Here is a 15,537-nt window from a genome sequence, read left to right as displayed (position 1 = left end):
ATACTGTATGATTCCATTTACATGAGGTACCTAGAATAGTCAAATTCATAGAGACAGAAAGTTGAATGGTGGTTACCAGGGGTGGGGGCAGGCAAGGAGTAGGGGGAGTTTTGTTTCATGGGTATGGAATTTCAATTTGGGATGATGAAAAAGTGCTGGAGTTGGATGATGGTGATGGTTGTACAACAATGTGAATATACTTGAGACTTCCCTGGTGGCATAGTGGTTAAGAATCCACCTGCCAATGCAGGGGACATGGGTTCGAGCCCTGGTCCAGGAAGATCCCACATGCCGCAGAGCAACTAAACCCGTGAGCCACAACTACCCAAGCCCACGCGCCTAGAGCCCGAGCTCTGCAACAAGAGAAGCCACTGCAATGAGAAGCCCCACGCACCGCAACGAAGAGTAGCCCCCGCTCGCTGCAACTAGAGAAAGCCTGCATGCAGCAACGAAGACCCAACGCAGCCAAAAATAAATAAATAAAAACAAACAAACAAAAAACCCAATGTGAATATACTTAATGCCACTTAAAAATGGTGAAAACGGTAAATTTTCAGTTACATATATTTTACCAGAAGAAAAACTAGAAAGAGTTTATCTTCACTGTATATGATTTTGCTACAATTAAGTGTCCAAGGAAAAGTAGTTCCTTTATTAATTTTTTAAATCTTTATTAAAATTATAGAAGCACATAGATTTAAGAAGCAAATAATTTTACAAAGTTTCTACCAAGAATTCTACCAAACAAAAAACCTAGATGGACATCATACTCAGAGGCACTTCTTTTAGCCTTCTTCTTTTTTCTTTCTTTCTTTTTTTTATTTCCCCACAATTACCCCGTGACTTTAAGTGACATGCTGTTCGTGAATTTTCAGTTTTAGTGTTGTCCATTGTCTGTCCACTATGGAGAATGAGGATTCAGCTTTCTTTCTTAACATGTCTTGATTGGACACTGGTAGTCAGCCTGCTTCCCATCTTTTCCAAGGGGCCTCCCTAAAGGAGTCTTTAAGGGCTCTCAGGCAGCATGCCAGGGCAAGCTTCCCAGCATCTCACGTGTTGTGACACTCCACGCCGAAGCAGCCCCTTTAAAATGCTATGGAGGGCTTCCCTGGTGGCACAGTGTTTAAGAATCTGCCTGCCAGTGCAGGGGACACGGGTTCAAGCCCTGGTCTGGGAAGATCCCACATGCCGCGGAGCAACTAAGCCTTTGCACCACAGCTACTGAGCCTGTGCTCTAGAGCCCACGAACCACAACTACTGAGCCCAGGTGCCACAACTACTGAAGCACGCACGCCTAGAGCCCGTGCTCCACAACAAGAGAAGCCACCACAATGAGAAGCCTGTGCACCACAACGAAGAGTAGCCCCTGCTTGCCGCAACTAGAGAAAGCCCATGCGCAGCAACGAAGACCCAACACGGCCACACACACACACAAAAATGTTATGTAAGGTGAGGTTTTAATTTTGGAAATGACAGTCTCTTGTATTGAACTGACTTATCTATTGATAATAATTATTAACCCTGGATCAAAAAATTCTTTTAAATGCTATTGCTTGAAGGCACTGGTGAGCAATCTAAAGCAGGCAGGAATTGAAGAGAACATGGGTCTTATAAGAAGGGAAGGAAACTGGGTTACTGCCAGTTTATCAGACTTTTCCTCCAAGGGCACTTCCATTTTTCAGCAGCACATGACACATGGTAGAATAGAGCTAAAATACTAAGTGGTGGGGAACTATACTCAATATCTTGTAATAACCTATAATGGAAAAGAACCTAAAAAAAGAATAACTGAATCACTTTGTTGTACACCTGAAACTAACACAACATTGTAAATCAACTATATTTCAATAATTTTTTTTTTTTTTAAAGTGGTGGTCTTACTAGCTGAAGAGACTGAGGTTAGATTTTAGGGCTGCCAAAATAGCTGGAAATTGATAGAGGACATCCCAGAAAGGAGAGAGTCATAGAGAGAAACTACAAAATCTGCATATAAATTCCCATCAAATCCCTGGCTGACTTCTAACAGGAACATGTGCAGGGCAAGACCTCAGCGAACCCAGCTGAAAGTTTTAGCTAGAATTTTAGGCAGAAATTTCTGTACTAGTTTGAAGTTCAAGTCTTGACAAATAAGAGGGGCTCACTGAACTCCTAAAGCTTTTTATTGAAATCCAAAAGGGCCATGTCTTACAAGTAAGCCCAGGATTAAGGATGATCAAAAACATCCATGGGATAGACTTAATAGCAGAAGGGAACTGCAGAACACAGGAGAGTCAACTTGAAGACAGGTTGGTAGAAATTATTCAAATATAGGGAGAAAATTATTGAAAAAGATGAACAGTCTCGGTGACTTGTGGAACAATATCAAGTCGTCTAATACATGTGTAGCTGGAATTCCAAAAATAGAGGAAAAAAATATATCAAAGACCAATGGTCCAGAACTCCCCAAATTTGGTGAGATACATGAACCCACAGGTCCAAATTCAAAAGAGAATCTATAGCAGAGCTTCACAGTCGCTCTTGCACTTTTTTTCCTGAAGTGTATGTGCAGATGTAAAGCAGACTTAGACAAGATGGGACACGAAGTTAAAATCCAATGACTTCTAGGCCCACTGTGAGCCCAATGCAGAGGAATGCAGAGGGTCAATCCCTCTACAATGGAACTTCAGTACCAGAGCACAATAGACCAGGAAACGATTACATTGGCTTATTTCTGCATCTGCAGGCTTTGTAAGTGTCTCCCTCCAAGGTATCTGGGCCAGGGATAGGGTGAGACAAGGTAGGCACCTAGTGTGCAAAATTTAAGGAGGTAATCATTGTCAGTGTACACTTCCAATAAGAGAGAGGACTGCTCCAGCACACTGCCACACCACTGCAGCATTAGGAATCATGATCTAATGAACAGATTTTGCATGCTGTGGGATGATCACAAATAGCGCATTAATGTACTGTTAACAGAGCATTTTTATCAGTTGATCTTCATACGACTTCATGTGTAGTAGAGCAGAGGATCAGTGTTACCATGCTCCTCTCTTTACACTGGGAAAACCAAGGGCCAGAGAAGGTGATGGTTTTGACCTCAGGTGGACAATGGTTGAGGCAAGACTTGTACTCAAGTCTTTTCAGCTCAAACCTCAGCACCCAGCTAGAAGAGAAAGCAGTCTACTCAATAACTGATTCAGCTTTACTGCTTTGTGTGCAAAATTTCTGTTTTGCTCTACTGCATATCTTGACTGATTTTGTATTCTGATAGTTGACCAGAGCTATTGAAGATATAAATAAGTTATGATAAGTAATAGGCATAACTTTTGGCAAATAAAAATGATGGAGTAACTAATCAATGCGTTATTGCAAAACACTTTCATAAAAATTGCCTTTTTCTGGAGATTCAAAGCATCATAAAAAGAAACAAATTACAATGGAACAACTTTTAAAGTTTACATATATATATATATATATATATATATGCCACACTGTCGCAGCTTGTGGGATCTTAGTTCCCCGACCAGGGATTGAACCTGGGGCCCCGGCAGTGAAAGCACCGAGTCCTAACCACTGGACTGCCAGGGAATTCCCTAGAGTTTATATTTATAGAAAGTAAGTTTAGGACAAAAGTAAAAAAAATTGAGCAAAATTATGAAAAGAACAGTAAATTATATAACAATAAATTATATGTTACTATATTATAGTAATTATGTAAATCATGTAGCAGTAATTCTTAAATTTGGATGTTATTGGCTGCCTTACCGACAGTATTATATTATTGAAAGTGATATTTACATAATTTATCTCTAAAAAATATTAAAAGTTAGAGGTACTTACTGGTGTAACATTTAAAATAGTTGCTCATTTTTCCAGCTATACCTCGCTTCTAAGATCTGGGCACCATATTGGTGTTACTTACTTAGTTGGAATTCCAAGGTGTCTTGGACATGAGTGTACACTAGTGTCGGTAAGATGCAAACCCCTACAATATCTTTTGGCTTTGGAGAGTTCTGGGTAAGGGAAATGTGCCTTAAGGCCCTGTGCTGACTAGAGGCAGTGGTGGCAGTGTGGGTGGCTGTAGCCATGGTGGTGGGGTGGTAGCGGTGGTAGTAGTGTGTTAAATGAATGAGAGGGAGACACAGAAACCTCCAGAGGTCTTAAGTCCGTCATAGGGGATTTTGTTGGTCAAATACCAAGCGGTTCAAAGAAATTAGACAAACTAGAAAGAAAAGACATTCCAGAGGTAGAGGGTAGGAAGAATGAGGAAATGGCCAGTTTGGGATCTGCCCTGAATTTTTTTTTAAATATTTATTTATTTTTATTTATTTATTTTGGCTGTCCCAGTTGCAGCATGAGGACTCTTACTTGTGGCATGCTAACTCCCAGCGGTGGCACGCATGTGGGATCTAGTTCCCCGACCAGGGACTGAACCTGGGCCCCCCCATTGGGAGCATGGAGTCTTATCCACTGGATCACCAGGGAAGTCCCTGCTCTGTATTGTTGAAAGGCTGAGCACTAAGCCTGGGGCTTGTTGCCAAGCTGAGTGGCTGCAGGCAAGGGAGGCTGGGAGGCATTGCCACAGACTGCTCCTGATTCTCCCAGGGACAATAGGAGCCAGCTTGCAGATTCCCTTCGCAGGTGAATACCTGTGGGGACCAATTCACCCTGAGACTGTTCTGAGAAGTGTTTGTGGTTTTTACCCAGGCTGCCACTTGCATTATGCAGCAGGGGCAAATTACAAATGAAGACCACGTACCATACGTCTAAATGTTTAACAATTATAATTCAAGGACTTCCCTGGTGGTCCAGCGGTTGAGGCTCCACACTTCCACTTCAGGAGGCACGGGTTCGATCCCTGGTTGGGCAAGTTCCACATACTGTGCAGTATGGCCAAAAAAAAAAAATTATAATTCAAACAATAAACAGTTACATAAGATATGTTATTTCCTTTTTCTCTGGATAAACTGTACCTTCAAACCGACCAGGAAGGCCAGGTCAAATGCAGACTTCTCAGACTCCTTGGAGTTCCATGTCAGAACATGGTGAATGGGGAGACCCAGCCCCAACTGTGGCCTGGTCCCCCTTCTCTTCTCACTCTCAGTTCTTTCCAACAGTATAAAGGCCCCATCTGTGTGGTTAAATCTGTCTACATTCCTCCAAACAGCCACCTGAGGTCACACTCAAGCCTAGGGAAATGCACACCCTAAGTGGCAATGTGCCATGCCTCAGGATGGTGGACATGGGAAGAGAGGCCCATGGAGGCCAACCTAGAAATGGGCTCGAGGCTGTTTGGGCATGGAATTCTGGAGTCCTGGGCCAGTGGGACCTATGGAAATTTTCATAGGTCTGTTAATTAGGTAATAGTGTTGTATTGATGCTAATTCCCAATTTGAGAATTATACTGTAATTATGTACATAGATGTTTTATTTTTAGGAAGTACACAATAAAGTATTTAAGGGATATGATGGCTGTAACTTACACTCAAATAATAATAATGATAATAAAAATACATATATATGTAGAGAGAGAAAAAAATAACATAAAGCAAATGTGGCAAAATGTTAACAACTGGTCAATCTTCTGTGAAGTCTTTCTAGGAGTTCTTTATATTCTTTTTGCAACTTTTATATATGTTCAAAATTATTTCATAATAAAAAGTGAAACAATAAAATGTGGGGACAGGGCATTCCCTCTCCCCTTTTCACCCCTGCACCCCCTCCCTCCCTTCACCATTATGCTCACTGTAATTCAATGAATTATAACAAATAACAAATGAAAAGGAAATGAGTATAGTTACGGAAAACAAAAGTCATTTTTGGCAGCTGATATAATTACCTATGCAAGGCCCACTAGTGGTCTCTTAGGCTTATTCAGACTCACAAGATGACCATAGGTCACACTCAGTCTCTTTAGAAGGAGATAGGGCAGGGGAGCTTCAGACTTTCCCTGCAGCTACAGACAGTGTCCTTGCTATAGTTCACTCGGTAGGTGCAAAGATGCTAGATACACATTGGGCCTTAATGAGAGCTGCTTTGATTTAAAAGTCCCATGCCTCACAAGAGACAATCTCACAATTCCATAGGCATAGCTTCCAGGGTTTCTGCAAGGAATGTGCCTAGTTATGAGTTCTACACTCATGAAGCCCAAAACAATGGTTTCCCCATCAGGTAGTTACAGGTCTGTCAGTCCAGATGCAAGTTACCAATGATCATTTTTAAAAATTAAAAATAAATTTTGGGCCTCACCACACAGCATGTGAGATCTTAGTTCCCCAAACAGGGATTGAACCCATACCCCCTGTGTTGGAAGTGCAGAGTCTTAACCACTGGACCATCAGGGAAGTCCCACCAATGATCATTTTTACCATAATGTAGCCTAGCAACATACTCAACATACATTCAGGGAAATAAACCTAAGGTTAGATTGTCATGCAGAAGTGTTTTGTTAAATCTTTGCCTATAGTCCATCCCCATGGCTTTGGCCATTTGTCTTTTTTCTTGGCTGCGTTGGGTCTTCGTTGCTGCACGCGGGCTTTCTCTAGTTGCAGAGAGCAGGGGCTATTCTTCATTGCAGTGCGCAGACTTCTCCTTGCGGTGGCTTCTCTTGTTGCGGAGCATGGGCTCTGGGCGAGCGGGCTTCAGCAGTTGCAGTGGCATGCAGGCTCAGTAGTTGTGGCACACAGGCTTAGCTGCTCCACTGCATGTGGGACCTTCCCGGACCAGGGCTCGAACCCGTGTCCCCTGCATTGGCAGGCGGATTCTTAACCACTGCGCCACCAGGGAAGTCCCAAGGCCATCTGTCTTTACAGTGCCTACAATACCTCCTTTATTCTGGGATTTCTAGGCATTTTACATCTAACAATATTACATGATAGTTTTTAGCAAATGGAACCTACTACACTGAAATTTATTTAACTTTTTTAGAAGAAGAATCTGTTCCCCCTATATACCATTTGTAAATCAAAGTTTTTATCCAGTCTGAAAGTACAGCTTAGGCTTTTAAAACAACCAATTATTGCCTTAACAATCTCTTGTCACTTTAGAAAACGTTTGCATTCCCATCAAGTTTTCACTAGATGGCAGCAGAGGACACTGGTCAGGCTCCCGTGTAACCTTAAATGACTTAAAGCATTCTCAGTCCACAGCTTTTACCAGACCCATGGATGATGTTTAGGTTGACCTGGGATTATCCCTTACCACTTTCTTTAACCTTTTATTGACCCCAAATGCTATTACACTGTTGTTTCATGTAGCCCTGCTCGGACCTGATGGCGACCACACAGCCAGCTGTCTGCTTTTGCCCTCTACTGTCTTGGGTACTCTCAAACATCGCTCTGTAGATTAAAGTTTGCATGGAGTCAGTCTACTTGGCAGTTCCACCTGCTTTATCAGGTGGCAGCCCCATCACAAGCATGGTGTCTTCTGGTTCATTCTCTTGTCTTTGCCACCCCTGTCCAACACCCACCCAGCCAATGTCTATTAATCAGTTCCTGTAGCCCAGCTGCAGTGAGTCCCTTTAAGGACAGGAACAATTTCTTCTCTCAGTGTGAATTTGGTTTTACTCTAGCCCACATCTGCCCCCCCCAAGGGGATGACTTATCCCCTGTTATATACGGCAGAGTTTTCAACATCAGAGAATAGGTAGATGGCTTCTCCCACACAGGCATTTAGCACCTTGTCAGAATTTCCTTCTTCCTTCCTTTATCTCATAGCCCACTGGTCAAATTGAATTGACGGTCTGAAAGTCTAGCCTACTGCTGCCGCCACTCTGCAATGCCCATGGGCGGGGGTCTTCTTAGATTTGACTAAATATTGAGACTCACAAGACTATTGCAGGCCACACATGACATTGGCCTATTCAGGGACATAGGACAGGAACCACACGTGCCAGCAAACACGGTCAGATATTCCTAGCAGTGGGAATCTTTGCAGCAGTTCACTCAGCAAGATGGCTCTGGGTCCCCACCAGGGACCTTCAGATTAAAAAAGGAACCCAAGGCTAGGTGATTCCCAGTCCAGATAAAAGTTACAAACTAGAGGTCATTGTAATTATAAACAATGTTGCCTAGTTGACACATGCCATCTTCATCTGTTTCCAGGAAAACATTGTTAGAAAATTAATCAAAAGTCAGATTCTCATACAAAGGAAAGTTTTAACACTTTACCACAACCTAGAAATGAAAAGAGTCAAACGAAAAACTAGAAAAATGAATGAAGGAGTTCAATAAGGTGGCCAGATATTTAAAAAAGAAAAAGCCTTTTTATATACCAACAATAGAGAATATAATGGGATAAATATTTCCTTTATAATAGCAACAGAAGCCATAATTGTGCAATTACATCATATACATAATATATCAAAAAAATGTTCAAGCCCTACATAAGAACACTTGATTGAAAATTCCTCAATAAATGAACCATATTAATTGAATGGAAAGACTCAATATTGTAGTTGCTTTACAAATAAACTAAATATATGGCATAATCCCAATAAAAATCACGATAGAAATTTTCTAAGGAATTTAAAAAATTGATCCTAAAATTCACCTGGAAGCACACATGTACAAGAAATTTTTGAAAGAAAAGAGGTGGTTTTATTTTGTAGATTTCAAACCTACTAGAAAGTTATAGTGATCAAAAGAGTACAGTTTTGGCCCAGAAATAGGCATATGTATCAGTGGAATTGAATAATTATGTTCATAAACAGACAATTTAGTTTTATGTTGATATAACTTACATACATGAAATGCATATGTTTTTACATGTAGAGAATAGTGAATTTTTACATATATATATTGTATATATATACATATATACATATATATATATCTCAGCTTAGCCACCACTCAGATCAAGATGTAGAGCATTTCTGGTACCCCAATAGGTTTGCTTGTACTCTCTCCCAGTCATTATCACTCCCTCCACCAAAAGTAACTGTGGGTTAGTTTTGCCTGTTTCTGAACTTCATATAGATAGAATCATACAGATGTAATCTTTTGTACCCTGCTTCTTTTGGTCAACTTTATATTTGTGATATTCATTTGTGTGCTTGCATGTAGCAGTGATTTGTTCTTTTTCACTGTTGTAGTATTCCATTCCATACAATAGCATTCCATGATATGAATATAACACAATATAGTTAGTTACCCATTCTATTGTTGATGGATATTTGGGTTGTTTCCAGGTTTTGGTCATTATGAATAAAACTGCTATGAACATTCTTGTACATGTCTTTTGGTGGACATAAGCATTAATTCGTCAGGTATACCCAGAAATGGAACTGCTGGGTCACAGGATGGAATATGTATATTTAGCTTTTGTAGATACTGCCAGTTTTCCAAAGTGGTTGCTCCATGGTAGGGGTTGGTTTGTAGTGATATCTCAAGTGAGACTTTAATTTGCATTTTCTTCGATGACTAATGATGCTGAATGCTTTTTTCATCTGCTTATTGGCCATTTGGATATCCTCTTTTGTGAAGGTCATGGCAAGTCTTCTGCCCCTTTGCTCCCCTAAAGTTGATTCAGATGTTTTCTTAGAAATTTATAGGAGTCCTCTGTCAGATATATGTTTTGCAAATCTCTTCTCCTGGGCCGTCACTTACCTTTCCACTTTCTTCATGGCATCTTTTGAGGATTAGAAATTTTAGTAATTAAACTAATATGTAAATTAAACTTATTTAATTCATACATTAAGTTGGATTAATTTATTAATCATTTATGGTTACTGCTACTTGTGTCCCATTTAAGAAATTTTTGCCTGCTCTTACCCATTAACATAGTTTCTTATGTTTTCTTTAATAGTATTATTGTCTTGTCTTTCACATTTAGGTCTATAATACTTCTCAAATTAATTTTTGTGTATGGTATGAGGTAGGGGTCAAGGTTCATGTTTTCTTATATGAATATCCAGTTGACCCAGTCTCACCTATTGAAAAGACCATCCATTCCTTACTGAATTGTACTGGAGGTTATAGCTAGTGCAATAGGTAAGAATAAGAAATAAAAGTCATCTAGATTAAAAAGGAAGAAGAAATTCACCTTTATTTACTGATGACTGATAACATGATTGTATCTACAGAAAATCCTATACAATTTATAAAAAGCTACTCAAACTCAAGCGAGTTTAGCAAGTTTTCAGGATATAAGATCTATATACAAAAAACCGGTTGTATTTCTATATATTAGCAATAAGCTATTAAAAATTTAGAAACAATACTATTTACAATAGCATAAAAAGTATGAAATATTTCAGCATAAATCTGACAAAAGATGTGTAAGGCCTGTACACTGAAAACTACAAAACAATTCTGAAAGAAATTATAGAATACCTACATAACTGGAGCTATATAACATATTCATAGATCAGAAGACTTATTATTTTTAAGGTGTCAGCGTGCCATAGATTGATCTACAGATTTACTGAAATACTAATCAAAATCCCAGCAGGCTCTTTTTCTGTTGTTGAAATTGATAAACTGATTCTAACATTCATTTGGAAATGCAAAGGATATAGAATAGCCAAGAGAACTTTGAGACCAAAGAACAAAGTTGGAAGATTTAAATCACCTGACCTTGGGACTTCCCTGGTGGCACAGTGGATAAGACTCTGAGCTCCCAATGCAGGGGACCTGGGTTCGATCCTTGGTCAGGGAACTAGATCCCACATGCATGCCACAACTAAGAGTTCACATGCCACAACTAAGCAGCCTGCGAGCCGCAACTAAGGAGCCCGTGAGCAGCAACTAAGGAGCTGGCGAGCTGCAACTAAGGGAGACCACGTGCCGCAACAAAGACCCAGTGCAACCAAATAAAAAAAATAAATAAATGACCTGATCTCAAGATTTATTATAAAGTTTTGGTAATCAAGAGCATGTAGTATCAATGTCAAGGCAGAAAAACAATTCAATGAACAGATAGATTCCATAAATAAACCCACATTTATACAATCAACTGATTCTCAACAAAGTGGCAAAGACAATTCAGTGGAGAAAGGATAATCTTTTCAACAAATGGTTGAAACAATTGGATTTCTATATGCAAAAAAATTAACTTCAATCCATATCTTGCACTGTATATAAAAATTAATATAGCATTGGGCTTCCCTGGTGGCGCAGTGGTTGAGAATCTGCCTGCCAATGCAGGGGACACGGGTTCGAGCCCTGGTCTGGGAAGATCTCACATGCCACGGAGCAACTGGGCCCGTGAGCCACAATTACTGAGCCTGCGCGTCTGGAGGCTGGGCTCCGCAACAAGAGAGGCTGCGATAGTGAGAGGCCCGCGCACTGCGATGAAGAGTGGCCCCCGCTTGCCACAACTAGAGAAAGCCCTTGCACAAAAACGAAGACCCAACACAGCCATAAATAAATAAATAAATAAATAAATAAAAAGAATTAAATCTTAAAAAAAAAATGCTGACTTCCATCTTGCTAAAAAAAAAAAATTAATATAGCATAGATTACGGTCATAAATTTAAAATTTAGGACTATAAAACTTCTAGAGAAAAAAATAGACAAAATCTTTGGGGCCCTGGGTTAGGCAAAGTCCTCTTAGATATGACATCAAAAAAAAAATCTATAAATAAAAATTGATAAGTTAAACTTTATCAAAATTTAAAATGTCTGGTTCTGAAAACATGCTTTTAAGAGAATGAAAGGACAAGCCAGAAGATTGGGAGAAAATATTCACAAATCACATTATCTGAAAAGATATATCCAGATTATGTAAAGAACTTTCAAAACTGACTAGTAAGAGAATGAAGAACCTAATTTTAAAAAATGGGGGAAAGGTTGGTGTCCTTGGGCAAGTCACTGAAGAATCCTCAGCTGTGGAGATAATACTGCCCTCGCAGTACTTAAGAGACAGTGAAAACTTATGTATAGCATATGACACTTGGCTAGGCGTTCTGTTGTTCCGCCATGTGAGATGGAAGTGTGGTAGGCAGCCTGCAATAAACTTCAAGCTCCAGCACATTTTTGGGTACGTGACTTTAAGCAAGTTCTTTACCTTCTCTGTTTCACTGTCAGCTGCAGAGAGTATTAAAGTGACACAATACATGGAACTAGCGTAGTGCCAGGTACACAGGAGGAGAGGAGGCGTCAGTAGCGTTAGACTGGTTGCTAACTGGCTGGTTGCTGGAATCCGGCGGAGGGCCGCGGCAGGAAAGTTCTGGGTTGGGGGCCGGTAATGCTGGGAGGCTCAAGACGGGTGGAACAGGAGCTGTGGCAAAAGCGACATCCAGAAGCCGCGGCGAACACCTGAGCAGCGTAACAAGCAACCCAACCTCCGATGCAACCAAGAAACCACCGACACCTCCCAACCTGCCCCGCGGCTTCGGGCGCGGGCGCAGGCGCAGTGAAGTGGGCGAGGGGGGGAGGGCGCAGTGAGGTTCGGCCCCGAGGGTAGGTAGGCGTGGCCTGAGTCATCTTCCCGCCTCCCGACCAGGGCCGCCTCAGGAGGCGCCGGTGCTGGGTTCTGAGCGACAGTCCGCCCGCGGGTGAGTGTGGGGGGGCTGTTGCGGGCGCCCGGGGTTGTTCACACCAACTGGTTTGCTGAAGGGAAGGCAGGGTGTTGCCGGTGCTGAGTGGAATGATCTTCTCCGGTTCCCTCAACTCAGTTAGGACCGAGCCCCTGAGTCCCGCCGCGAGTGGGACAACTACGCGGGAGGTGCTCTCCGCGTCCTCTCGCCGGCTTCAGGAGCGCTGTTGAAAAAGAAGTGCAGCACTTGGGTGGTTTGCTTCTTCCTGGGTGGGGAGTTTTCGGTTTAAATACAGTTGTTCCTTCCCGACCTAATATAGTATATGAGTGCGTGAGGAAACTGAGGCACAGAGAAGAAAGGTTGCCTCCCAAAGATTTCACACCTGTTAAGTGGCAGAGTCAGTCAAGGTAGGAATCTCCACAGCCTGGCTTCAGAGCTTCTGCTCTTCTTGACTATTCAGTATTGCCTCTAGGCTAGTTCCTTGTCAAACTGTAGTTAGACATTTACTTCAATTGCTTAAAAAAAAAAAAAGGAATAAAATGTCTGGATCCTGGATACTAATTTGCTTCACTCATAGATGAAGCAAAGGTTACTCAGGGCAACCTGATGTGTTCATTCGTACTTGAATTAAAAAAGACATGGATTACAGGGAGATCAGCTCGGTGCTTTGTGACCACCTAGAGGGGTGGGATAGGGACGGTGGGAGGGAGATGCAAGAGGGAGGGGATATGGGCATATATGTATACATATTCCTGATTCACTTTGTTATACAGCAGGAACTAACACAACATTGTAAGGCAATTATACTCCAATAAAGATGTTAAAAAAAAATCAATAGGTTTCCATTTCCAAAGAAAGGGAGAAAAAATCATATTCACAATAATATAAAAAACCATAAACTTCTCAGCAATAAACTTAATGAAAAATGTGAAAGACTCTTACATGTAAATCTATAAATGTTATTGACTGAATAGAAGAAGACCTGAATAAATGGAACATCAAACTTTTAATGACACACACAAAAAAAGACATGGATTAGGAAATTGCTATTTTATTTGTCATCAAGCTATGAAAAACTTAGTGGTCCAAAACACTCCTCATTTCATTTTTGTCTTAAAGGAGTCAAATCTGTATGTGAGAATACCTGCAATTTTATGGTAATTTTTATCCATTCCTTAGAGTTACAGCACCTCCCCTTAAAGAGGAGACCCATCTTCACTTCCGGCCAGCCCCATGGTCCTCTCCAGGGCTGCACTGTAGCTGCTGGCCTGCTGAGTAGACTCATAAGTAGCCATGACCATCAGACATCTCCTGATGCTCGGCAGGCTGCTGAGTTTTGTTTCTCCACTGTAGTACTTGTTGAACACTTTAGGAACAAGAATAAAAACTCTCAATAAATGACAAACCAAAGCATAAACTTCCATTACAAAATAACATACTACTACTTTTCTTCTACATAGGCCAAGCATTGTAGATGGACTTTGGAGGTTCTGGTTATGTTCAGTTTCAGTGGTATATGTTTTGTATGTTGTCAGGAGTAGATACACAGCTTTATGGATGTGTTTTCTATTTCCTTCCTGCCTAGTGGTTTTATGGACGTATAGTTGCCATCACATGTTGTTCCCTGCCCACCCCCAGCCCAGAACCAGATCTTCTTATGATATTTTGCTGTTCTTGTTTTCTGATCATATTGGGAATCTCGGATCCAGCTTGTCTTGGATTCTCTGTTCCTCACCTCCCCAGGCCCATGGCTACCTGTGACATCAGGACACTAGCCCCAGTTGGCAGCTGTCTTTTTCAGCTTCTTTTTAAGAGGAAGGGCCTCAGGCCTTGAGTTTGGCGTGGGACTCTATTCTTGCAGCGAGCATGACTTCTTTCCCCCAGTGGAATTGAGTGCCTGGCTGCCAGTGCTGGCCTCCATCCCTAGGCCCCAGTAGCCCTGGGGCTGCCCTTCTGCCACCACTGTGTACCTATATCTGTACCTTGTCTACTGAGATACTTTTCTTATTCTTGAGCCCAAATGTGGCTTATTGATTTTCTCTTTTTATATTTTATCACTCATTGTAAGCTCCCAGAAGACAGGAACCGTCAGTTTTGTTCATCACTTTATCTCTAGCATTCAGAATGGAACCTGACACATAGTAGGTATCCAATAAATATTCATTGGATAAATAAATGAATGAAATGCTTTGTTTTGAAAAAGCGTGAACTTAGGAGTCATCCAGAAGTGGAATTTGACATGTTCTCCCAGATGTGCATTCTGAAGAGCAAAATAATGGTAGAATTCCAATATTAACCTCTAATTCTCTCTTTTTTAAAACAAGCTTCCCACTTTTATCTTTGTTTCATATCTAATAGATTTACTCTATGATTTCATAAAGATATCTGAAAAGTATAACCAGATTCTTTTCACTAGCAGTATATTTCTGTAGAATGGAGAATTCTGTTTAAAACTTATAATGCTATCAGGTTTTTATTGTACCAGCTATCAATTTCTGGATAACAAACTGCCCCCCACAAGTGAGTTAAAACAACAGTCATTTTGTAATTGTTTTTGCAGTTTTGTGGGCCAGGAATTCAGACAGAACGCAGTGAGGAAGATTCCTTTATATGTACTCCATGATGTCTCAGACCTCAGCTGGGAGCTGGCTGGGCATCTCTCTCTACTGATGTAGTCTCACAGCCTCTTTACATGTGTCTCTAGCACAGTGACCTTAGGATAGTTGGAATTTTTACATGGTGGCTGAGGACTCCAAGAGCCACTGTTTCAAGACACAAGAAATGGAAATGGAAGCTGCTTGTCCTTAAGGGCTGGGCCCAGAAACTTGCATGGCATCACTCCTGCAGTATTCTATTGGTCAAAGCAGTTATAGAACTTGCCCAAATTTAAGGAGAGGTAACAAACATCCCACCTTTAATGGGAGGAATGTCAATTTATGACCATCTTTTAAAAAATAATTAATTAATTAATTAATTTTTGGCTGTGTTGGGTCTTCATTGCTGTGCGCAGGCTTTCTTTTTAGTTGCGGCTAGTGGGGGGCTACTCTTTGTTGTGGTGCGCAGGCCTCTCATTAAGGTGG

The 15,537-nt window shown here is 41.1% G+C and overlaps 1 long non-coding RNA gene across 1 annotated transcript in view; it reads left to right on the top strand.

Annotated features, from left to right (window-relative positions):
* Window positions 1-12,383: 12,383 nt before the first annotated feature.
* The window catches only part of LOC309616230, a 198,099-nt gene continuing 194,945 nt past the window's right edge, over window positions 12,384-15,537 (top strand). The window contains exon 1 of the long non-coding RNA XR_014237372.1: window positions 12,384-12,475. This is a non-coding gene — a long non-coding RNA (uncharacterized lncRNA). The remainder of the gene's footprint in view (window positions 12,476-15,537) is intronic.

The sequence above is a fragment of the Balaenoptera borealis genome (assembly GCF_965194805.1).
Source record: "Balaenoptera borealis genome assembly, chromosome: 19".
NCBI classification, from domain to species: Eukaryota; Metazoa; Chordata; class Mammalia; order Artiodactyla; family Balaenopteridae; genus Balaenoptera; species Balaenoptera borealis.
This window is presented reverse-complemented; position numbering and strand designations above follow the sequence as displayed.